Consider the following 7,561-nt stretch of genomic DNA (forward strand, 5'->3'; position numbering starts at 1 on the left):
GAACTATTTTTTGTTGTTGTGGAAATGTACTGGCATACAATTCTATAACTTCTTGCTTAAAATTGTGCAAATTGAAATAGCATTCCAGAGCCCAGCTTTCTGGAAAAATAACAGTGTTTCAACTTTTTTCTTATGGTAGGAGGGAATTTTGGAGAAAGGCATTATAGAAAGGTGTTAAATATGATTCAGTTGTGGACATATATGCTGGTCTCCTGCCCATCACTTTCTTTTTTGATACATGTGAAAATCGTCTATTTTTCCCTTCACAGTATGTACAGAGAAAACCAAAAGTGAAGAGTAAAATAGGAGATGGTCAAGGTGCAGTTTCTTTCTTTTTTTAAAAAATGGCTTTCTTGATATGTAATTCACATATCATACAATTCAGCCATTCAAAGTGTACATTTCAGTGGCTTTTGGTACTTACAATAATTTCTTCTTCCAGTTTTATTGAGACTGTAATTGGCATATAGCACTATACAAGTTTAAGGTGTACAGCATAATGATTTGACTTACATACATCATTAAATGATTACCATAATAAATTTAGTGAGCATTCATGATCTCATATAGATACAAAATAAAAGAAAAACAAAACTTTTTTCCTTGTGATGAGAATGCCTAGGATTTATTCTCTTAACAACATTCATGTATAACATACAGCAGTGTTAATTATGTTAATCATGCTGTACGTTGCATCCCTAGTATTTATTAGCCTTATAACTGGAAGTTTCTACCTTTTGACCACCTTCATCCAATTCTCCTTCCCGTCACCTGTCACCTCTGGTAACCACAAATCTGATGTCTTTTTTTCTGAGTTTGTTTGTTTTTTGAAGTATAATTGACCTACAACGCTGTGTTAGGTCCTGGTGCACAATATAGTGATTTGATATTTCTATTCATTAAAAATTGATCACACAATAAGTCTAGTTACCATCTGTCACCACACAAATATATTATATTATTATTGACTATATTTCCTGTGCTGTACGTTTCATCCCCATGACTCATTTATTTTGTACCTGGAAGTTTGTACCTCTTAATCTCCCTCACCTTTTCACTCCCGCCTCCCCTCTCCCCTCCCCTCTGGCAACAACCTGTTTGTTCTCTGTATCTATGGCTCTATTTCTGTTTTGTTATATTTGTTCATTTTTGTTTTTTAGATTCCATATATGAGTGAACTCATATGGTATTTATCTTTCTTTGTCAGACTTGTTTCACTCAGCATAATACCCTCTAGGTCCATCTATGTTGTCACAAATGGCAAGATTTCATTTTTTATGGCTGAGTAATATTCCATTGTGCATATATACCACATCTTCTTTATCCACTAGGTTACTTCCATATCTTGGCTATTGTGTACATAGGGATGCATATATATTTTCAAATTAGTGTTTTTGTTTTCTTTGGAAAAATATCCAGTAGTGGAATATGGTAGTTCTACCTTTTAATTTCATGAGGAACTTCCAAACTGTTTTCTCTAGTGGCTACACCATTTACATTCCTAGTGAACAAGGCCTCCCTTTTTTCCACATCCTCACCAACATTTGTTATTTGTTGACTTTTGGGTAACAGCCATTCTGACAGGTGTAAGGTGATATCTCATTGTGGTTTTGATTTGCATTTCTCTAATAATTACTGGTGTTGAGCACCTTTTCACGTGCTGGTTGGCTATCTGTATGTCTTCTTTGGAAAAATGTCTATTCAGGTCCTCTGCCAATTTTGTATTGATTTTTTTGTATTTTTGATGTTAAATTGCGTGAGTTCTTCGTATATTTTGTATATTAACCCCATATCAGATGTATTGTTTGCCAATATCTTCTTCAATTCAGTAGGTCTCCTTTTCATTTTGTTGATAGTTTCCTTCACTATGCAAAAGCTTTTTAGTTTGATTTAGTCCCATTTGCTTATTTTTGCTTTTGTTTTCCTTGCTTGAGGAGACAGAAGCAAAAAAAAAAAAAAAAGTACATTGCTAAGACCAGTGTTAAAGAGTGTACTGCTTATGTGTTATTCTAGGAGTTTTATGGTTTTAGGTCTTACATGTAAGTCTTTAATCCATTTTGAGTTAATTTTTATAGATGATGTGAGAGTAGTCCCATTTGATTCTTTTGCATGTAGCTGCCCAGTTTTCCCAACACCATTTATATATGAGCCTGTCTTTTCCCCATTGTATATCCTTGCCTCCTTTGTCATAGATTAATTGACCATGTAAGTGTGTGTTCATTTCTGGGCTCTCTATTATGTTCCCATGATATATATGCTTGTTTTGTGCCAGTACCATACTGTTTTGATTACTGTAGCTTTGGAGTATAGTTTGAAATCAGGGGGTGTGTTTCTTCCATTTTTGTTCTTCTTTCTCAAGACTGTTTTGGCTATTTTGGATCTTTTGTATTTCCATACAAATTTTAGAGTTATTTGTTTTAGTTCTGAAAAAATGCCATTGGTATTTTGATGTGGAATTCATTGAATCTGTAGATTGCCTTGGGTAGTACGGTCATTTTAACAGTATTCCTTCTTCCAATCCATGACCATGATATATCTTTCCATTTGTTTGTTTTTCCTTCAATTTCTTTCATCAGTGTCTTATAGTTTTCCAAGTACAGGTATTTTACCCCCTTGGTTAGACTTATTCCTAGGTATTTTACTTTTTTTGATGCCGTTGTAAATAGTATTGTTTTTTAAATTTCTCTTCCTGGTAGTTTGTGGCCAGTGTGCAAAAAAAAAGAAGATTTCTATATATTAATTTTCTATCCTGCAACTTTACTAAGTTAATTTATTAGTTCTAATAGGTTTCTGAAGTTTGTCTTTAGGATTTTCTATATAGAGTATCATGTCATCTGGAAACATTGACAGTTTTATTTCTTCCTTTCCAATTTGATTTATTTGATCTCTTTTTCTTGTCTGATTGCTGTGGCTAGGACTTTCAATACTATGTTAAATAAAAATGACAAGAACGAACATCCTTGTCTTCTTCCTGATCTTAGAGGAAATGCTTTCAGCTTTTCACTGTTGAGTATGATGGCTGTATGTTGTCATATATGGCCTTTTTTATGTTGAGGTATGTTCCCTCTATACCCACTTTCTGGAGAGTTTTTATCATAAATGGATGTGGGATTTTGTCAAAAGCTTTTTTTCTGCATCAATTGAGATGATTATATATATATATATATTTTTTTTTTTTTTTTACAGGAAAGTAGGATTTATTGGTGGGCACGAGTAAGGAGGGGACAGTGCCAAGGTACTCATGAATGCAGGTCCCACCATTTGCCGAGGGGCTCATGATTAGAGATGTATTTGACCCCACAGCCATCTGGGCTGATCCACTTTTCTGCCACCATGTTTTTGAATACATTCACATTAAATTTAGTAAATGTCCACTTCTTAGAGATGTGGATCTTTTGGTGGCAAGGGAACTTGAACTTGGTCATGAATAGGGCCTCAATCATATGCTCTTTGTTCTGTAGCTTGATGTGGATGAACATGATGACTTGGCCAGTGGGGACCTTGGCCACTTTTCATGGGGCTTTTCAAAGGCACTCTGCATACCTGTCTGGAGCCTAGATTGGGGAAAGCATGTCAGACTAAATGTCCACTGGAAAGGGCTATCTCCAAGGTCCCTTAGGGCCACCCATGCAAGCAACATGCTGCATACATTACTGAGGAGGCTGCTGTTTGCAGCCATTGCATACTGGGTCCCTAGGTTATATGATATTTATTCTTCAGTTTATTAATGTGATATATCACATTGATTGATTTGCAGGTTTTGAACCATCCTTGCATTCCTGAGATAAATCCCACTTGGTCCTGGTGTATGATCCTTTTAATGTACAGTTGAATTCAGTTTGCTAATATTTTGTTGAGGATTTTTACAACTGTATTCATCAGGGATATTGGTCTGTAATTTTCTTTTTTTTTTTTTTAATATTGTTGTTGTCTGGTTTTGGTATCAGGGTGATGCTGACCTTGTAGAATCAGTTTGAAAGCATTCCTTCCTCTTCAGTTTTTTTGAAATAGTTTGAGAAGGATAGGCATTAACTCTTCTTTAAATGTTGTGTAGAATTCCCCTGTGTAGCTGTCTGGTCCTGGACTTTTGTTTGATGGGAGTTTTTAAAATTAATGACCAATTTCAATCTCAGTAATTGGTCTGTTCATATTGTTTATTTCTTCTTGACTCTGTCTTGTGAGATTGTATGTTTCTAGGAATTTATCCATTTCTTCTAGATTGTCAGATTTGTTGGCATATAATTGTTCATTGTATTCTCTTATCCTTTGTATTTCTGTGATATTGATTGTAATTTGTCCTCTTTCATTTCTGATTTTATTTATGTGGGCTCTCTTTTTTCTTGGTACATTTGGCTAAAGGTTTGTCAGTTTTGTCTATCTTTTCATGGAACTAACTCATTGCCATTGATCTTTTCTATTTTTTATTTTTAGTCTCTATTTCATTTATTTCTACTCAGATTTTTATCATTCCTTTCATTCTACTAACTTTGGGCGTTGCTTGTTCTTCTTTATCTAGTTCCTTTAAATGCACATTTAGATTATTTATTTTAGGTTTTTCTTGTTTCATGAGGTCAGTATGTATTGCTATGAACTTCCTTCTTAAAACTGCTTTTGCTGCATTTCATAGATTTTGGGGAGTTGTTTTTCCATTTTCATTTTCACAGCAGTTTTTGATTTTCTCTTTGATTTTTCATTGACCCACTGATTGTTTAATAGCATGTTTTTTGGTATCCACGTGTTTGTGTTTTTTTTCTTGTAGCTGATTTCTAGTTTTGTACTGTTGTGGTTGGAAAAGATGCTTGATATGATTTCAGTCTTCTTAAATTTATTGAGACTTGTTTTGTGGCCTAATATGTGATCTACCATGGAGAATGTTCCATGTGCACTTGAAAAGAATGTGCATTCTTTTGCCATTGGATGTAATGTTCTGTATATGTATTAAGTTTATCTGGTGTAATGTGTTGTTTAAGGCCAGAGTTTCCTTACTGGTTTTTTGTCTTAATGAATATATCCATTGATATAAGTGAGGTATTACAACCCTTACTATTATTGTATTGCTGTCTATTTCTCCTTCTGTTTCTTTAATATTTGCTTTATATTAATTGGTGCTCCTATGTTGGGTGCATAAATGTTTACAAATGTTGTATTATCTTTTTTGATTGACCTCTTTATCATTATGTAATGCCCTTCTTCGTTTTTTGTTGTAATCTTTGTCTCAAAGTCTACTTTGTCAGATATGAATATTGATACCCCATCTTTCTTTTCATTTCTATTTACATGGAATATCTTTTTCCATATCTTTTACTTTCAGTCTCTGTGTGTCAGTTCTGCAGTGAGTCTCTTGCAGGCAACATATATAGGTCATTTTTTTTTAATCCATTTAGCCATCCTATGTGTTTTGATTAGAGCATTTAGTACATTTACATTTAAAGTGATGATTGATAGATATATACTTATTGCCATTTTATTAATTGTTTTCTGGTTGTTTTTGTAGTTCTTCTCTGTTCCTTTTGTCCACTTTTAGTGTCTTTTCTTGTGGCTTGATAATTATTTTTAGCATTATCTTTGGGTTTCTTTTTATTTTCTGTGTATCCATTATAGGTTTTTAATTTGCAGTAACCATGAAGTTCATAGCTATTGATATATATAGTAGTTTATATTATTCTGATATTTGCTTATATTCGAACACATTCTAAAAGCAGTTTTACTTTGTACCCCCCCCAAACATTTTATGTCTTTGATGTCATATTTTACATATTTTTTGCATACATCTTTCTTCTTTGTGTATTCCCTAACTACTTATTACAGTTATATAGTTGATTTTATGACTTTTATCTTTTAACCTTCATGCTAGCCTTTTAAGAAGCTAATCCTCTGCCTTTATTATATATTTGCCTTTACCAGTGAAATTTTTTGTTTCATGTATTTTCTTATTTCTAGTTATGGGATTTTCTTTTCTGCGTAAAGAAGACCTTTAACATTTCTTGTAAGGCTGGTTTAGTGGTGATGAACACTTTTAGTTTTTGCTTATCTGGGAAGCTTTTTATATCTCCTTCAATTCCGAATGATATTCTTGCTAGGTAGAGTATTCTTGGTTTGAAGTTTTTTCCTTTCAGCACTTTAAATATATCATGCCTCTCTCTCTCTGGCCTGCAAAGTTTCTGCTGAAAAATCATGTGATAGCCTTATAGGAGTTCCCATGTATGTGACTAATCATTTTTCTCTTGCTGCCTTTAAAATTCTGTCTTTATCTTTAAACTTTGCCATTTTACTTATGATATATCTTGGTGTGTATCTCTTTGGGTTCATCTTGTTTGGGACTTCCTGTACTTTTTTTTCCTGGATATCTGTTTCCTTCCCCAGGTTAGGGCAGTTTCCAGCCATTTTTTATTCAAATAAGTTTCCTGCCCTTTTCTCTCTCTCTTCTCCTTCTGGGACCCCTGTAAAGAGAATGTTATTGTGCTTGATGTTGTCCCAGAGGTCCCTTAAATTATGCTCATTTTCTTTAGTTTTTTTTTGGTTCTGCTGTTCTGATTAGGTGATTTCCACTATTTTGCCTTCCAGATAATTTATGTGTTTTTCTGTATTGTCTAATACAGAAATATTAGACAATACAGATGTTGATTCCTTCTAGTGTATTTTTCATTTAAGTTATTGTATTCTTCAGCCCTTTATCCCTGATTTGTTCTTCTTCTATATTTTCTCTTTGTTAAAGTCTCACTGTGTTCCTACATTCTTCTCCATGTTTGGTGAGCATATTTATGACCATTCCTTTGAACTCTTTATCAGGCAAATACTTATCTCCATTTCACTAGGATTTTTTTTTTTTTTTGGTGTGTGTGTGTGTGTCTATGAGTTTTTAATCATGTTCTTTCATTTGGAACATATTCTGCTGTCTTCTGCTTTTGTTTCTTTCTGTGCTTGTTTCTATGAATTAGGTAAAACGGTTATTTTTCCCATTCTTGAAGTTATGGCCTTGTGTAGAAGTGTCCCCTATGTACACTGTGATTGCTGGGTGGCTTTGGCAGGCAGGCAGGGACTGGAGCAGGCATAGGCTGGGGGTGTCCTGGGGCAGGCCAGGCTGGGGCCACCTTGGCAGTATGGCTGGAGCTGTAGTGGATGTGGCCTGGGGGGGTGGTGTCCCAGGTCACACTAGACTGAGCTGGGTCACCTTGGCAGAGTGGCTAAAGCTGGAGTGGGCGTATGCTAGGGGCATATTGCAGCAGCCAAGGCAGGTTGGCTAGAGTGCCATTTACTTTTAACTGATACCTCTGTTCTGGGACTCAGAGTGAGTGAGTCTGTGCATGAGTCCTTTAAGAAAGGAGTCTCAGTTTCCTGAAACTCTCCTGCTCTCTGGGACATAAGCTCTGCTCTTTTTCAAAACCAGATATTATGGGGGCTCATCTTCACATCTGGTTTCCAGGGCTGGAGTGCCTGATGTATGGCTTGGTCCTTAGAGAGGACCTCTGCATGTGTGATATCCCCTCCTACTTATGGGTTACCGTGCTAGATGTATGGGTTCTGACTCAGTTGTGCCTCTGCCTCTCCTACCTATGTCAAT

The 7,561-nt window shown here is 35.1% G+C and overlaps 1 pseudogene; it reads right to left on the reverse strand.

Annotated features, from left to right (window-relative positions):
• Positions 1–3,597: 3,597 nt before the first annotated feature.
• Positions 3,598–3,720, reverse strand: LOC115802792 (small nucleolar RNA SNORA70; annotated as a pseudogene).
• Positions 3,721–7,561: the final 3,841 nt, after the last annotated feature.

The sequence above is a fragment of the Delphinapterus leucas genome, chromosome 2, assembly GCF_059928025.1.
Source record: "Delphinapterus leucas isolate spDelLeu-1000000601 "Yukka" chromosome 2, BTC_Dleu_Yukka2, whole genome shotgun sequence".
NCBI classification, from domain to species: domain Eukaryota; kingdom Metazoa; phylum Chordata; class Mammalia; order Artiodactyla; family Monodontidae; genus Delphinapterus; species Delphinapterus leucas.